Source organism: Nylanderia fulva, unplaced genomic scaffold (assembly GCF_048542155.1).
Source record: "Nylanderia fulva isolate GAGA-0341 unplaced genomic scaffold, ASM4854215v1 Scaffold336, whole genome shotgun sequence".
In the NCBI taxonomy this organism is placed as follows: domain Eukaryota; kingdom Metazoa; phylum Arthropoda; class Insecta; order Hymenoptera; family Formicidae; genus Nylanderia; species Nylanderia fulva.
The window spans coordinates 108318-117335 of NW_028190407.1; the positions used below are offsets into that span (position 1 = coordinate 108318).

A 9018-nucleotide genomic window follows, 5' to 3' on the forward strand; every position below is an offset into this window, starting at 1 on the left:
ACCTATATGCACATATATACAAAACCTTTGAGAAATGTAAAGTGCATTCTTTTTTTCATCGATTGGATGGTTTGGATGCAGTCTTGGATGAAGGTGGTAGTAATCTCAGCACTGGGCAGAGACAATTGTTCTGCTTATTCAGAGCTGTGCTACACAATGCGAAGGTACTTCTTATCTGTAATATTCGAAAAAGCAATTGTTCGTGTATTAATAACTTGATATTTATTTATCTCTGTGAAATTAGTCTTTTTCTTATTTTCTCATTTGCTTTGCTTTTGAATAAAAAATTTTTAAGTACCTCAAATTGAAAAATTATCTTCGTAAATCCAATGTTTAATTATGGGTTCTATGTAACCCCTCATGGATTCTAACAATTATTATTAAGAAACTAGAACTAAGAGTGTAAACATTTTCTGCATTTCTTCTGAAGATAAATATTTCAAAATTAATTTAAATAATTTTTTTTAATTTGCATTTTTTTTACATAATGGGAAATGTCGTTAAGTTATAATGTTTTAGGTATTCAAATTTTTAAAAATTTTTGTAATTATCATGTGATAAATATAAAACACAAGACGATACACATTAATTGTTCAGTTAATAGGAATTTTAAGACGCTCGATTAGTACCCAAGATAAGAAACGGATTCTGAGGTATAATTGCTAAATGGGATCTGGAATGTTTTTCTTTTCTTTACAACTGTTAACATACATGTATTATATGTATAATTGTACAGAATAGTATCATTATTATATATTTATTTAAAGTAATATAAAATGTTTTCATTGCAATAATATTGTACGTATTAAGTGCATACAACAGCACATAACATATTAATTTGATTTTTGACAGGTTAATATTAATATAAATCGTAAAAAATCTAAAGTTATTACACAGCGCTTTTTAATTTTCTTGTCAGTTAAATTCTTGCATCAATGCGTTAATTTCTGATTACTTATATCTAAATAATTAAAATTACTTTATTTTTATAGAAAGTAAAGACGATTTTTTGGCAATTGTTAATAGTTTAAATAGAAATAATCCACGCATTGTTCTGAGAGATCTGATCACAAAGATTAATATATTAATATACTTTGACATAGTGACAAATATAATAGTAAAATATAATACTAAATATAATACTAAAATATAATACTAAATATAATACTAAAATATTATACTAAATATAATACTAAATAATATTAAAGAGAGAATTCACTCTGATTTGATAAATTTATAAAAACTGAAAATATATGAAAAAATCAAAATAAATAGCTTTGCGCAGTGCAGCTTTTCCAACTTTCTTTTTTATAAAATTCTCGCAATGTAACTTAACTTTTAGCTTAATGTGTCATATAATTAATTTCACATATTGCACTTGTAATCATGAATACATATTATCAATAAAAGAATTGTAATAACTACACAGTATTGCTACTCTACATATAATATAAATATATGAAGAAATCAAAATAAATGACTTTGCGCAGTGCAATTTCTCTAACTTCTTTTTTATAAAATTCTCACAACGTAACTTAACTTTAAGTTTTATGTGTTGAAATAATAAAAATTAGGTATTCTACTTATTTTTTGCAATTTCTTAAATACAAGTAATCTACGTATTATTTTTGAATAAAAAATTAAAATATTTCCGATTTGACTAAATAAATATTTTCTGAAAAAATATTTATTCATTTAGTGACGTTTAATTTTGCGCCTGTTCCCGAGTTCTCGCTTGTACCGCTAACGAGCGAGCTAAATGAGATTAATTAAATGAGGACGCATCGGAAAGTTTATTCGTGCAAACACTCCGGCTTCGCTTATCGGCATCCTGCCTGCATTCGTCCACGTATCGGTCGTAGAATCTCGAAGATTGTGCATCCGACGAGTGGTAGCCGGGAATTAGCAGATATCGTAATAATCGTGTCGCGCGGTCGTGCGGAGCGTCGAAAAGTACGAAACCTTTGTCCGAAACGTATTTCCGTATCGTAGCATTATCTCCTCGTAGCGGCGCTACTCGCCGTCAAGTGCCCCGGAGGTACCGCCGGCGGGCGACGGACTTGGTGAAATCATTCGGTCGTCCGGAGGTGTCGCCCGTCCCGGAGGTGCCGTCCGTCCCCAAGTTGACGCCGGCCGTTATGTGGTGCCGCACGTATAATCACGCCCGTAACGAGCCGTCTCGGTTGCCGCGCGCGTGATTTCGCATCGGGCGAGTGTTCCGTACCGTAATCGCGGTCACCGCAGCTTGCGTGTTGCGTATCATCCGTAATAATTCGAAATATATGTCTCCGACACGTGGGTTTGAGAGACACGTTTCGAGTTAGTAATCGGACAGCGCCCTCATGTCGAGCGAGCGCCGAATAGTAAGTAACTTTCGTCCGAAACGTTTTTACGTAGCTCTCCTCGTTGCGGCGCCGTAAATCGTCGTTAAGTGTTCCGGAGGTACCGCCGGCGGTCGTCTGACTTCGAGAGATCATTCGGTCGTCCGGAGGTGCCGCCCGTCCCGGAGGTGTCGCCGGTCGGCCGTGGTTCCCGGAGGTGTCGCCCGGCCCGGAGGTGTCGCCGGTCGGCCGTGGTTCCCGGAGGTGTCGCCCGGTCCCGGAGTTGCAGCCCGGCCCGGAGGTGCCGCCGGTCGGCCGTGGTTCCCGGAGGTGTCGCCCGGCCCGGAGGTGCCGCCCGACCCGGGGTTCCCCGGAGGTGTCGCCCTGGCCCGGAGGTGCCGCCCGACCCGGAGGTGCCGCCCGGCCCGGAGGTACCGTCGGTGCTTATACCTTATTGTCCCGGCATTTCGTTTGTTTCCTTCTTAATTAATGCTAATTATCGTTGTTTGACATTCGCCATACGGCTATCGTGATAATATTTTATCGTACAATAGGACTTTTCGATCGTTCGCTACCGCGACAATGTCTCGATTGAACGCGCCTTTCGGCGCTCGCGCTCGCATACGGCCGTGCGTAGGACCGTGCGTCGCCGACCGCCTGGCCGGCCGGTTGGGTACTATAAGAGATACGTCGCGCTCGGCGCGTCGAACGAGTCGAGCGAGTCCGGACGAGTCGTAAACGTACTTTCTCGAGTCTCTCGCCACTCCGGCGTGTTTCGACCGCTCTCCGTACCGTCGCCGACCGCTTGGACCGGTCGGTTGGGTACTATAAGAGGTAGGAGAGATTAATATTGTACGTGTCGCGCTCTCGACGTTGACAAACGAAGAATCGCCCGAACGGGTCGAGAACGGATTTTGTCGAGTCGCGACTCTGACACGGAGAGAACATTTATATAAAATGTTTGATTTGGAAACCACGAATATATAAAATAATATACGATCGTCGCAGAACGCGCCGCCGCCAAGTCTTCTCATGCTTGGAGGTTGCGTGTCTCGCGAGAACGTACGTTCGACTCTCGCGTCGTCTCGTATTCCTCTTCGCCGGGGATTACGGTGCGGCTCTTCTCGTTCGTCGCCGAACGCGCGCAAAATTAACGCATACTTATTTATTACGAGCACAGCATTGCCACGAGTCGGTGTCGCAAGACCGAATGGCTCTTATGTGGCGCGCACGCCTCTAGTGTGTTGGCCGCGCGGTTCCCTCTCGTTTCGTACGCAGCAGCGGAATCGTCGCGCTTACCGAGCATCTACTCCACGGATACGAGTTTGCGGGAAGAGTTGCTTCTTCCCGCTCGCTTTGTACGCCGTAGCGAAATCTTATTGCTGGTCGTGTGCGGTTAAACGCGTACGAACCAGACAGAACAGTCCTCGACGTCTAAGCATCGCCATCGTCGATCTAGCGTCAGGGTGAATCGCGCGGTCTCTCGAGACCGCGCATCATAACATTTGGGAGAATAAGAACACGAGTATTTTGATCTTGTGGATTTTTGAACGGAGAGGAGGAGGAAGAAAGGAGAGGCGGCGGCGTCGGGGGTTTACTCTCGCCTCCGTCGTTCTCTCGTACGCTTTACATAATAGCGTTAAACACAGCAGAGTGTCGCCGACCGGCTGAGCAAGACCGGCGGCAAATAAAATGGCACATACGAGCGTGTCGCGCGCGCGTCGGTGTTTCGGCATCGAACGCGCGCGCGCGCGAAAAAGAGCTAGCGACGAGTCTTCGGGCTCGCTCGCGAGTTACTCCCTTGCGAGTAACCGAACACGAAGCTCCCTGGTTGATCCTGCCAGTAGTCATATGCTTGTCTCAAAGATTAAGCCATGCATGTCTCAGTGCATGCCGAATTAAGGTAAACCGCGAATGGCTCATTAAATCAGTTATGGTTTCATTAGATTGTACCCACATTTACTTGGATAACTGTAGGTAATTCTAGAGCTAATACATGCAAAACAGAGTCCCGACCAGTGATGGAAGGGACGCTTTTATTAGATCAAAACCAATCGGTGGCGGGCGGCTCGCCGTTCGTCCACCGTTTATTTTGGTGACTCTGAATAACTTTGTGCTGATCGCACGGTCCTAGCACCGGCGACGCATCTTTCAAATGTCTGCCTTATCAACTGTCGATGGTAGGTTCTGCGCCTACCATGGTTGTAACGGGTAACGGGGAATCAGGGTTCGATTCCGGAGAGGGAGCCTGAGAAACGGCTACCACATCCAAGGAAGGCAGCAGGCGCGCAAATTACCCACTCCCGGCACGGGGAGGTAGTGACGAAAAATAACGATACGGGACTCATCCGAGGCCCCGTAATCGGAATGAGTACACTTTAAATCCTTTAACGAGGATCCATTGGAGGGCAAGTCTGGTGCCAGCAGCCGCGGTAATTCCAGCTCCAATAAGCGTATATTAAAGTTGTTGCGGTTAAAAAGCTCGTAGTTGAATCTGTGTCGCACACCGTCGGTTCACCGCTCGCGGTGTTTAACTGGCGTGATGTGGGACGTCCTACCGGTGGGCTTAGCCTCGCGAGGGGCGGCCCAACTAATATCCCGTCGCGGTGCTCTTTACTGAGTGTCGAGTCGGGCCGGTACGTTTACTTTGAACAAATTAGAGTGCTTAAAGCAGGCTACCTTCGCCTGAATACTGCGTGCATGGAATAATGGAATAGGACCTCGATTTCTATTTTGTTGGTTTTCGGAACCCCGAGGTGATAATGATTAATAGGGACAGATGGGGGCATTCGTATTGCGACGTTAGAGGTGAAATTCTTGGATCGTCGCAAGACGGACAGAAGCGAAAGCATTTGCCAAAAATGTTTTCATTAATCAAGAACGAAAGTTAGAGATTCGAAGGCGATCAGATACCGCCCAGTTCTAACCATAACGATGCCAGCTAGCGATCCGCCGAAGTTCCTCCGATGACTCGGCGGGCAGCTTCCGGGAAACCAAAGCTTTTGGGTTCCGGGGGAAGTATGGTTGCAAAGCTGAAAACTTAAAGAATTGACGGAAGGGCACCACCAGGAGTGGAGCCTGCGGCTTAATTTGACTCAACACGGGAAACCTCACCAGGCCCAGACACCGGAAGGATTGACAGATTGATAGCTCTTTCTTGATTCGGTGGGTGGTGGTGCATGGCCGTTCTTAGTTGGTGGAGCGATTTGTCTGGTTAATTCCGATAACGAACGAGACTCTAGCCTGCTAAATAGGCGTACCTTATGGTATCGCGAAGGCCCCCGGCTTCGGCTGGCGGGTATTTACTACCAACGTACAAACAAATCTTCTTAGAGGGACAGGCGGCTTCTAGCCGCACGAGATTGAGCAAATAACAGGTCTGTGATGCCCTTAGATGTTCTGAGCCGCACGCGCGCTACACTGAAGGAATCAGCGTGTGTTCCCTGGCCGAAAGGCCCGGGTAACCCGCTGAACCTCCGTGCTAGGGATTGGGGCTTGCAATTGTTCCTCATGAACGAGGAATTCCCAGTAAGCGCGAGTCATAAGCTCGCGTTGATTACGTCCCTGCCCTTTGTTACCACACCGCCCGTCGCTACTACCGATTAAATGATTTAGTGAGGTCTTCGGACTGGTGCGGCGGCAATGTCTCGGCATTGCCGATGTTGCCGGGAAGATGACCAAACTTGATCATTTAGAGGAAGTAAAAGTCGTAACAAGGTTTCCCTTAGGTGAAACCTGCGGAAGGATCATTAACGTTCCGGAGGTCCTGCTCTGCGTCGAGAGTCCTCTCTTTTGGGAGAGGACGCGTGCTCGCAGCAGTCGGCGACTGAATGGACGCGCTGAAAAGGCGCTCTCAGAGAAAAAGAAAATAACGGATTTGACGGAAGTGGGGTGGTGGTTTTATTAACGGACGGACGCCCGTCGGCCTCTGACCGAAAGAGTCCGGGAAGTGGCAGCGGCCCGCGGTTTCGACGGACGATCGGAGGAGACGCTTTGCGATCACGCGGTGTGTCCATCTCCGGCCACCAAAACACCCCAGAGCGTCGATCGGCGGGGGTTTAGCGCGAACGGTGGTAACCTATGCCCGCGCCGCGTGTGTGCAGCACCCACGACTTCGTCGACGCGGCCCTCCCTTGCGCGGCGGGTCAGTCCCGAGAACACAGGTGTGCGACCGGGAGTGCCGAGCGAGAGGACCCCCATATTTTATTATAATATATATAAACACAGAAAAAGGGACGATGATTTTCGACAATCTGTAACTGTTTTGGGGCCCGGGCGGTTTTTCAAAGTCCCGCCCGCTCTCCGTTGCGGGAGGGGGCGCTCCAAAACGAGAAACCACAAACTCTATCTTTGTGCCTTTAGCCTTCCTGGGGGGAGGCGGCGGTCCGCGGGGTCCTAAACGCGCGCGGACAGGCTGATCGAAGACCCCACGATTATTCTCTCTCTCTCGTCGAAGAAGAGACCACGAGGGTTGAACGAGAAGCGCTTTCTTCGCGAACGAAAAAATTTCGAACGATACCGAACGGGGATAAAATTGGGCCGTGGGTTGATGAAAAAAACGCAGCTATGCGCGTAACTTGGAATTTGCAGGACACTAAACCCTCGCATTAAAAGGGACATTGGGTCCAGGATAAAATTTCCCCGGACCCCCCTGGTGAGGGTCTTTTGTCCCCCAAAAACTGTTTGCGCCGAAAAGCCGCAGGGCCCCACGACGTGGGCGAAAAGAGAAGGGCGCGCGCGTCGCGTGCGTGAAAACGTTTTCCAGGGGCTACGAGCAATCGTGACTTTTTCGCCCCGGGTGTCTGTGCCCCCGGGGACCGGCGCGGTGAAAAATCCTTGCGTCTTTAAAATTGACACACCGAAAAAAATTAATGAGGAGGAAAAGGGCCCAAAAAGCGTTTTTAAAACGTTGGGAACGCGCGCCCAGAAATGCTGCCAAATTTAAAGAGGGGGAGGTGTTTGTGTATCCAAGTGTGTGTGTACGCGAGACCCCGGGAGAAATGGGATAGATAAGAGCGCGCGCGAAGAGAGCAAAAAACGGCCAAAAAAAGGGTCAGGCCCGGGGAAAGGAAACCCCTTTTCCCCAAGGGCGCGTGCGGTCCCTCTCCCGAAAGTGGGAGGGGTTGTCTCACCGGGCTCTCCTCTCCGTACATCACACAGGGTGCCGAGTCTCGCACTTTGTGCGCGTCTCTTAGTGCGATTTGGGCTCCGGTCTTTTGCGAGGGCCTTGCCCGCACACCTAACGGTATTACGGAGAAATAAAACGGCGCTCGTTGTCCCCGGCGGAGAGAGCTTGTAACTTTACTCTTTCGGGGAAGGGTCATGAATCGCGAGCCGGCGCGTTCCGAGCCACGAAATTTTCGTTTTTTTAAAACGAAAAAAAAAGGGGGCCGGCGCGCCGGTCGTTTTCTCGGGGGGGAAACGATTCCGCCCCCCAATTTTGTATTAAAAGAGAAGGGAGAGCCGAAAAATTTTCGAACCCGCGAATATCTTTCCCTTACACCAACGAGTGTGTGTGCGGGTTTGGCCCGGCGGAAATTTTCCTTCTCGCGTATTTGTGTGCTGCCCTGCTGCTTCGTTCGACGCTCTCTCTCTCTCCTTTATAATATAATTAAGGGGAGAGGCGACGATGAGCACGCGGGGGAGGCAACGGCTACGAAAACTCACTAGCGACGACCTCAGAGCAGGGGAGATACCCGCTGAATTTAAGCATATTATTTGCGGGGGAAAAGAAACTAACAGGATTTCCTTTTTACGGGAGCGAAAGGGAAAGGCCAGCACCGAAACCCGCAGTTCGCCGCAGGGAAAGTGTGTTTGAAAAGGATCGCTTTTCCCGAGGTGCGCGTCGCGTCAAATCCATCTTGAATGGGGGCCCTTACCGAGGGGGGCCAGGCCGTAGCGACCGGTGCGCGCCTGGGGAGGGTCTCTTTTTGAAATCGGGTTGCCCTTTAGAGTGAGCTCAAGTGGGTGGGTAAACCCATCTAGGGTAAAAACGACCCGGACGATTTGCAACAAGTACCGTAGGGAAAATGAAAAGCAAATTGAAGAGAGAGTTTTAGGGGTACGTGAAACGTCAGGGGGAAACCTAAAAAAAAACCCAAAAGATCGAACGGGGAGATATCCAGCGGCGCTTTGGGTTCGGTCGGCGGCATGTTTTCCCCGATCCTGCGGCTCGGCGCGGGCACGCTACCGTGCGCCCCTCCGGCCCCCTTCTCGTCGTGCACTCTCCCAAGTAGAACGTCGCACCCCTAAGTGCGGTCTAAAGGGCCCCGGGGGCGGTTTTTTCTGTGCGTTTGCCGGGAAAAAAAAGGCACGCGACAAAAACCCCGGTCGCTCGGCCGGTGCTCGGGGTAAAGCGCAAGGTTTCAGGCGCACTATTCACGGGGCGTCGAGCCGTCGAAAAACGCGCCAATGTACTGGAGGGGGACGGACTTCGCGCTTTTCCGGTCCGGCCCGCTTTGGTTACTAAGGTACACCTCGACAGGCCCGCGAACGTCTCCCGCGGGCCGGGGGGACCATACGTTCAGCGACGCTACTGCTTTGGGTTTCTCTTAGGGGCCGTCTTGAAAACGGACCAAGGAGTCTAACATGTACGTGAGTCATTGGGACTTGGGCGCGAGACCAAAGGCGTAAATGAAAGTGGAGGTGCCCTTGGCCGTCGCCCTAGGAGGATGGGCGCGTCGGATCGGCTCGCACT

General features: G+C 49.1%; 1 non-coding gene across 1 annotated transcript; it reads left to right on the plus strand.

The window, feature by feature from the left end:
* Positions 1 to 4145: 4145 nt before the first annotated feature.
* Positions 4146 to 6073, plus strand: LOC146722295 (small subunit ribosomal RNA). The gene has a single exon (XR_014925238.1). It is a non-coding gene; the product is annotated as a small subunit ribosomal RNA (ribosomal RNA).
* The last annotated feature ends 2945 nt before the right edge of the window (positions 6074 to 9018 follow it).